Genomic DNA, 9,367 nt, shown 5'->3' with positions numbered 1-9,367 from the left:
CGAGGCATTGGAAAGTTTGTAAGTACATCAGGAGTTTATTTAAATAACCCTTGCCTGATGGCTAATGCTATCGCTAACCCGGACGTCGACGTCACTTCAGTGGTTTGGGAAAAGTCCTGGCAGAAAGCGATGCATAAGGATGTAGTGTAACGACGAATTGTTATTTTTTGCAAAGTGTTGACAACTTAGTGTTAACTAATATTTGTTATAAACTGGTACTACTAACAATTGTAGTGCATTCCTGGAACTGGGCGTCGTTACACTACATCCTTATGCATCGCTTTCTGCCAGGACTTTTCCCAAATCACTGAAGTGACGTCGACGTCCGGTAGTGATGGGGACGAGACCGCCTATGCCGAGTCCGAGTCAAGACCGAGTCTTTGAAGAGTCGAGTCCGAGTCGAGACCGAGTCTGTTGGTTTTCAAATTCAGTCGAGTCCGAGTCAAGACCGAGTCTTTGAAGGGTCGAGTCCGAGTCGAGATCGAGTCTTTAGGAGTCGAGACCAAGACCATAAAACCATGTCAGTTTTCATATTCATGATTTAATATCACCCCAGTTAATAATCAACAGTTACAGTAGGCCTACAGACTAAGCTAGATTGGGAATTGTTTAGAGGAGCAGTCTTAACGTCTTAATATGGACTATGCTTTTACTATCATTAAAAAAATCCCTACCACATGCATCATCTTCTGCCTATTTTTCTAAACTGCTTAAACAATGCTGCTCTGTAATCAACATGTTAAGCCCACCCTAACTTTTTTAATCATAGTTAGGACATGCAGAGCAAATTAAAAATTTCTAGTGGTATGTATTCTAGTGGACTAGTGATGGGGACGAGACCGCCTATGCCGAGTCCGAGTCAAGACCGAGTCTTTGAAGGGTCGAGTCCGAGTCAAGACCGAGTCTTTGAAGGAACAAGTCCGAGTCGAGTCCGAGAAAGCAGAAATCGGTCTCGAGACCGGACTCGAGTACTACATCACTAACGTCCGGGTTAGCGATAGCATGATCCATCAGGCAAGTGTTATTTAAATAAACTCCTGATGTACTTACAAACTTTCCAATGCCTCGTTTTATGTAGAAGTTTGGTACCATTCTGGGCATTATTAGTGGGGTAATTTACGAGATACAGATTGGAGCCATTAGCGCCTGCACTAAGCCATTCGGCTGATATCCCTAAATAAGCTCTAACTTTAAAAATGTTCAACCACGGGAAAAATGGCTTCTGGGGGGGGGGGGGGGGGGGGGGGGGGAGGGGGGGTTGGCTCGATGTCATGGTGCAGAGGACCCTAGGTTGATTTTACTCCGAACTATCCCTTTAAACTTCGGAGTTTGTTCAAATCACTAACCCTTCATATGAGCAATCATAATAGCGATGCTTGCCATAGCAAATGCCACTAATGATTAAAAAAAGAACACTTGCTTTCACCATCTTTACTACAAAAATCTTACTACAAAAGTACCATGGTACAGTTAGGGTATCAGATGATGATGCCATATTCATGTAGCATAGTACATGTAACACTAGCATGGTAAAAATTAGGGCTGTGAAAAGATTATCGCATCCAAAATAAAAGTTTGTGTGTTTACATAATAAATGTGTGTACTGTGTATAATTATTTTGTATATATAAATACACACACACGCATGTACATAATTAAGAAATTAAAAATTCATAACAACCACACAGCAACATCCTGGAAACCACCCACATTGCTCTAGAGTCACATCGGCGAGATTTTCCTCGGGCAAACACCAGTCAGAATATCTTCAGAAAATCTAGTTTTAAACCTGCAAACTCATATCTGGGTTAGAACCGTAACATCTAACACACACAGAGCAGTTGTGTCCAATGTTTTGGAGCAGGGCATGTGATCGCCAGGGCTGCTGGGTAATTAGCGCTTCAGGGAGTTGAAACAGATGATGAGGTTGTTAGTGTTTGTGTCGGGCCACCCACATGATCTCTCAAGACCACGCAGGCAACGAAAGCACACACATCTTCAGGGTGAAGACGCTCTGTCCCACTGTTTCTGTAAACAACCCTTCTGTTCTGCTGCTTCAGAACTGTCTGCATGTCTATAGACCTGTTAGAGAAATCGCAAATGATATCTCTTTAATATCTCAGTTGTTTCTCTACACATAAATAGCATTAAATGGGTTTTATTTAGTAAAATATGACTTTTTCTTGTGTCTTCAGATGTTTCTTCTGAGAAAAAGACACCAAAAAACACTAGAGTTTAAGAGTTATAGAGTGTGGAGTTTCTCAATAATGTCTAAAACTTTGATCGGATTTGTCTGCAATCAAATAGTTAATATAAATATCTCATCAAACAAAATGATCTGAGCTGCTATTCTATAATTTTATAGTTTTACACAAATTCTGATCAGTGAACAATGTATCTGGCCAAACCTTTCCATGAATATACTCAGCGTTTTACTTAAAGTTTATTTTCATTTAAAAATCCCAGTTAAAGCCGTTCACACACTGAGGATTAATCTGTGCTGTGTGAACTGGGACAATCTGCCGCAGTAAAGACATTAAGCTTTCTTAAATAGCTCACCATTTTCTTCTAAATCTGAATACAGATTTCCGTCTCATGTGACATAGACATGCGGCTGTTCCCAGATGTTACTGCATCTAACCTACATCATTATTGTAATTACACTGGCTGTTGTGTTTCCTGTCTGCCCTTATGGACTCGGAAAGAAAAACTATGTTCGTAATAGTATTCTACCAGTCTACTCCTATTATTTTTATAGTATGCATACAGTGTCATTTTTCAAAATAAAATGTTTCTCTAAAACTTCTGATTGCATGGCACCTCGGAAATAAAAATATTTTGTTAGCAAATTTAGTATAAAAATGTCTTAAGATAAATATTGCATGCAAAAAGAAGATTTGCACACAGTTTATGCATACTATGTTCAGAATAGTATACTACCATACTGCTTACTATTTCTGCAGATTGACATTGCATGCATACAAATATATTCATACTATGTGCTGTGTACATACTAGGTTTGTAACAGTATACTACAGTACCATACTGCTTACTATTTCTGCAGTATGCATACTGAGCACACCATATAATTGTTATTAGCATTTGTGGTAAAAAAAAAGAAAAAAAATATGCGTACTATGTACTGTATACATACTAGGTTCGTAATAGTATACTACAGTACCATACTGCTTACTATTTTTGCAGTGTAATTCTTTCTAAAATATTCATTTTAATCTTCTCACTACATGACACCTTGCAACAACAACAACAAAAAAATAGCATTTTTAGTAAAACAAAAAAATATATATATATTGCATGCATCAAGAATATATGCATACTATTTACTGGATATACATACAGTACTGCATAGTAAGTGTTCTGAATCCCCTGAGCAGAACTACCGGCGCCCCCTGCAGGATGAGGAGGGCACATCTGAGGGAAGTGGACTGGTGTCCTCATTAAGGGGAAGACTGATATGAAGGAAGTATAAATAAACATGTAAAGGCAGATTGGTGTGTGTTGAGTCCGGTCCTCTGATGTTGGGACAGGTCAACATTCTTTTGGCGATAATAATGAATCTCTTTATCATTAGAGCAGAGAGAAAAGAAAGAAATATGAAAGCTTGTATGACTCACACAATCAAAGCGGCCCCTATCCTGCTCTACGTCTACTTCATGTTTAGTCCTGGACATTATTTTCCTGTGATCAATTTGGCTTCTAATTTTAAGTGGGTAATTTGCTGTTTCGTTCTCCATGCATTGGCCTCGACATTGCTTACTCTCTGTATTTACGGAGGGACTTGCTAATTAAAGCTGTCAAACGTCTCCAAGGCTTAGAAATAAGCAAAATAAGAAAGGCGCTGGAGAACAATTCATAGAATAATTCACCCTGAAACAAAACTTCTGTCAGCATTTACTCACCCTTGTGTCGTTCCAAACCCATTTGATGATTTCCTCTGTCTATAATGAGTCTATAATGATGTTAGTCCATCTGAGCAGGGACGTCTGATCTAAAATTCAAATAATCAATAGCAGGGGCGATTCTAGGATTTTCATTTTAGGGGAGCTCAGCCCCCAGTGAGGGTATGATTTTAAAAAAAAAGAAAAAAAAAGTTAGTTTATGGTCTAATGCGCATTATTAACTATATTTTATAATCATTGAGGTACCAAATGCGAGATATTTAGGGGTGTTCGGGGGCATGCTCCCCCGAGAAAATTTTGATTTCTCTGATCTACATATGTGCATTTTAAGATGTTTTGAAGGCCAAAAAAATTGGATGACAAAAGCTTTAAAACCATGTGCGGGTAGCTGTTTATTTTCCACAATTCATCAGCATCACACTCTTCTTCTCTTTGTTTTTATCTTGCTCTGTCTTTTCCCCTCCTAAAGCTGAGCTTTGACTGATTTAGGCTTGTCATTTTTGTCTGTCAGTGAAGAAAGTAAACATAGGGTCAACTGATAGGTTGATTTATGAATCATTTTCTCAGACAAAGCTACCAGGAAAGCTAGGTAACTAAGTTTATTAAATTCATTCACAATATGTAGGCCTACACATTCATTATTGATCTAGGCCTAATACATGGCCGTAGACAGGGCTTTATAATCAAAGAGGTCATAAATTTGAGGTTGTTATGGGGTTAAACATTTTTATTTCTCTGATATGTGCATTTCAAGACGTTTGAAGGCCAAAAAAGGATTAAGAAATAGATTTAAAACCTGCTCTCTCCTCATCTCCATCACTGTCTTTTTCTCTCAGTCTCCTGATCTTGCCCTGTCTCTTCCCCTCCTAAAGCTGAACTTTTTTAATTTACTGAAGGCTACAAATTGTATTATATTAATTCTCAACATGTACACATGCACTATTAATCTTGTGCCTATGAAAACGGCTTTGTTAATGTGTCTTGTCCCCTCACAATGACATAATTACACGTTATAGGCCTATTTTCAGCTCAAAATGGCGAAATTAGACAAAAGTTTATTAGTTTTCTAATTATTTTTGTCATTCGTTTAACATTTATGACCTAAAAAACTGTCAAATATAAAATGTTTAGTTTAGCTACTTACATCTTAACTCGCACTTGACCGTAAACTGAAGCGTCAGTCGTGCTGCTAAAATTCCATGTAAAATTCGCGCTCAGCAGTGAACATAAAGCCCGCCTACTTTGATTTGATTGGTCTTCTCAAATATTCTGACACTGACGAGAAGTGAAAGACCAATGAGGCTCAGATGAACAAACACACACACACACACACACACACACACGCGCGCCTCTGTTTCTGACCTGCGCTTGGCGCTTCTGCCGACTGAAGAAGAAGAACATTATTTAACCTTGTCAAAGACAAATATATATATATATATTTTTAGAATAACAACATTTCTTACTCCAAGTTTTAGGGGTGCTGAGCTCCTTTTTAGGGGTGCTGAAGCACCCCTAAAAAGGGGCTAGCCTCGCCCATGATCAATAGTACAAAAATAAAATTAATGTTCAAAAAAGACATATATATATATATATATATGCACACAAACTATGCACAAAAATATTCCTTTTACAAGTGATATTTACCTCACATATTTCATCTCATGCTCTTCGGTATCATAATTTTAAACATAATAATTAATATTCAAGATTTGAAGTCTGGGTGTGGGACAAGGCAAATAATAATAATATCTATATATAAAAAATATATTATTATTATGAAATATAAAAAAATCTATACATACATTTTTTTGATGTTTTATTATTTTCAATTCTTAGTTTAGCAAACACCAATAAATAGCAGAAAATCAAAAAAGCTGTCTTTCTGGCTGGACATTACACTGGATATAATGATGATGAAGTGTTTGAGAGAGAGAGAGAGAGAGAGAGAGAGAGAGAGAGAGAGAGAGAGAGAGAGAGAGAGAGAGACACAGAGAGAGACACAGAGAGAGACACAGAGAGAGACACAGAGAGAGAGTGACGGGGTCCGCACTAAACTAACAGTACTGATGTACACACACTGATTAATGGTAAACAGCCTCTTCACCCGCTTCAGGGCCACTGCACAGACTGAGAATAAATCATTCATTTCTCATAAAGGGACGTATCTGTGGGCTAACAATGAAAGCACATTTCTGTAACGTTTATACCGATGAGTAGCAAGCTTCAGATGAATGCAAAGGAACTCCTTTTTAAGTTGTTTAAGTCAAATCCTTGTATTTTAGAGCCTGCGGCCAGTGTCTCAACAACAATTGAACAAAGAAGAGGAAGCAACGTATTCATGGATGTCAACAAAAAAGGTTCATTCTTGAAATGTTTTGCATAGTGTTATGAATCAAAAGGCAGTCTTTTTCCCACAGAGCAGCTTTAATTACAAGCATCTGGGGATGGTTTGTGTGCAAAGCAACGTACTTTCACAGAAACAACAATTAACCTCAAACGGAGTGATAATTTTTCTGGAAAAGCAGGAATTAAGTGAAATCAGTGGCTACGAGACGCTATCCCAGAGCAATCTTTTCTAATTGGTCCCCATAATCAAATTTTCAGCAGTCGCCACAGTCTGACAGCGAAAATTGTCTCGTTGTGAGTATTAGAGGATTCATAATGTTTTATGCAGTGCTGTTAATTATGTTTTCCATTTTTTGATTAAAAATCTTTTTTTACTCAAAAACTAGGACAGAAGCGACAGAAAACAGATTAGTCTGTCTGTTTAGAACCCAGTTAAAATAAACATTTTAGAAACTGACCATATGAAAATGACAGAGTTTCATCCTGGGTCATTCAAAATACAAACAAATCTGAGCTGTGCTTTTATATGCATGCTACAGTATTATTGATATAATTATAAAACACTGTTTCTTGAGCAGCAAATCAGCATGTTAGAATGATTTCTGAAGGAGCATGTAACACTGATGCTGATTGCATCACAGGAATAAATTACATTTTATATTATAATTACAATATAAAACACTAATATTTCACAATATGTGACCCTGGACCACAAAACCAGTCACATGGGTCAATTTTTTGAAATTGCGATTTATACATCGCATGAAAGCTTAATAAATAAGCTTTCCATTGATGTATGGTTTGTTATGATAAGACAATATTTGCGAGATACAATTATTGAAAAATCTGGAATCTGCGAAAAAATCTATCTCAACTTTAAAGTTGTCCATTTATGTTCGCCATTGTGCTGCATTCACTCACAAAAATAAATGTTTTATATATTTACAGTAAGAAATTTACTGAAACATGATCTTTACTTAATATCCTAATGATTTTTAGCATAAAAGAAAAATCGATAATTCTGATACAATGTATTGTTGGCTATTGCCACAAATATACCCGTGCGACTTGTGACTGGTTTTGTGATCCAGGGTCACATATTACTGTTTTTACTGTATTTTTTTTAATCAAACAAATGCAGTCTTGGTGAGCAATCAAACCTTTCAACGGTAGTTGATGCCAGTATGTGTGTGTTTCTGTTTCTTTAACTGTGGCCAGCAGCAGACCATTTTAATGTGCCTGACATGGTAAATAGCAGGTGTTGGACAATGAAACTGAAACACGAGCCAATATGCTGGATGTTTCATGCCTATATTTGTGCAGCCTGGTGGCCAATCTTCAGTGATTTTACATGACATCAGTAGGAACAGAGTGTGAAGGTTGAATTAGCAGAGCAATAGCACAGCTGTACATCAAATATTGCAATCCACACAGCATAATGGTAGACATTTCAGAGATCAAAAGATGACAAATTGTTGGTGAGCGTCTCGCTGGCGCATCTGTGACCAGGACAGCTTATCTTTGTGGTGTATCGAGAGCTATGACCTCAGGGTGATGTCGACAAACCAAATCCAAATTTACTCAAGAGGAAGCTGTCTGAAAGGGGTGTCCAGGTACTGACCAAACACATAAAACCACAACAGCCCAACTCACTGTAGAATTAAAATGCGCACCTCGACTCTCCTGTTTCCACCACAACTGTTCGTCAGGAGTCAATATTCATGGTCGGGCTGCAAAAACTATAACCAAACCTTTGGTCAAGCGTGCCAATGAGCCAACAGTGCAAATCTTGGGCTGTGGACAATGTGAGACATGTCTTGTTCTCTGATGAGTCCACCTTCACTGTCTTTCCCACATCCGTGGGAGTTGTGGTGTGGAGAAGCCCCAAAGAGGCTCGAACCAAGAGGATGGGTGATGGTTTGGGCTGCAGTACCATGACTACCGAACCGTTCTGGAGGACCATGTGCAACTAATGTTTCAAACATCGTACAAGAAGGGGGTGCCGTGTATCAGCATGCACCGATACACACGGCAAGACTTGTGTCAGAATGGTTTGATGAACATGAGAGTGAAGTTGAACACCTCCCATGGGCTGCACAGTCACCAGATCTGAATATTTTTGAGCCAATTTGGGATGTTTTAGAGGAGCCGGTCAGAAAACGTTTTCCTCCACCAGCATTACCGGTATATAGTGACCTGGACACTGTTCTGGAAGAGGAATGGCTCAAAGTCCCGCTGGCCGCTGTGCAGGACTTGTATCTGTCATTCCCAAGACAAATTGATGCTGTATTGGCTGCAAAAGTAGGCCCTACACCGTACTAATAAATGACTGTGGTCTAAGTGTTTCAGTTTCATTGTCCAAACCGTATTAATCACAGGAGTCTGTCATTTTATTTTATTTTTTTATGAAAGTCATGAACATTTCCACTACATTTTGCAGTGTAAATAACATTTATGGAATGAAGTATCAGATTACTCTGTGTTCCTCAGACACTGTGTGTATTTTTTTGACAATAGGCTACAAGAGATTGATTAGAAATGATGCACGGAAATATTCCTTTCATAAGTCATATTTACCTCACCATTTGATTTTTTCGTCACTGACGCTGTTGTCTCCTTGCTACAAAGTTGACTTTTGATAAAACTTTAGTAGCGCTAAAACTGTTGGTCGCGGTGGGAATGACGCCACAACTAGAGTAAAAATGTCATTAAAAATTATCATACTGAAAATATGCTGAAATTATTTAATACTTTAATATTTACAAACAAAACGTATAATAATAATAATAATAATAATAATAAAGGCATTTTAAAAGTAGCAAAACTAAATCATGAATATATTTTAACGTGACCTTCATATAACAAATAATTATACAAATAAAAATAAATCTGTGCAAAAAAAAAAAAAAAAAAAAAAGAAGTACTCATGTAACATTAATACATACGCAATATTCCAAGTCACAAAAGTTGTATTATTACTTATACTTTGCTCTGGTATTTTGGCAGAGATTATAGCGGCCATGGTGGTTGTTTTGCGAGGGACTGTCCGGTCGTCCGGTGACGCTGGTGTCCCACATGACAGAAAGTTTCTCATATCTCCCC

The sequence above is a fragment of the Rutilus rutilus genome, assembly GCF_951802725.1.
Source record: "Rutilus rutilus genome assembly, chromosome: 16".
Taxonomy (NCBI): Eukaryota; Metazoa; Chordata; class Actinopteri; order Cypriniformes; family Leuciscidae; genus Rutilus; species Rutilus rutilus.
The sequence above is the reverse complement of the archived record's forward strand: the minus strand, read 5'-3'. Positions refer to the sequence as shown.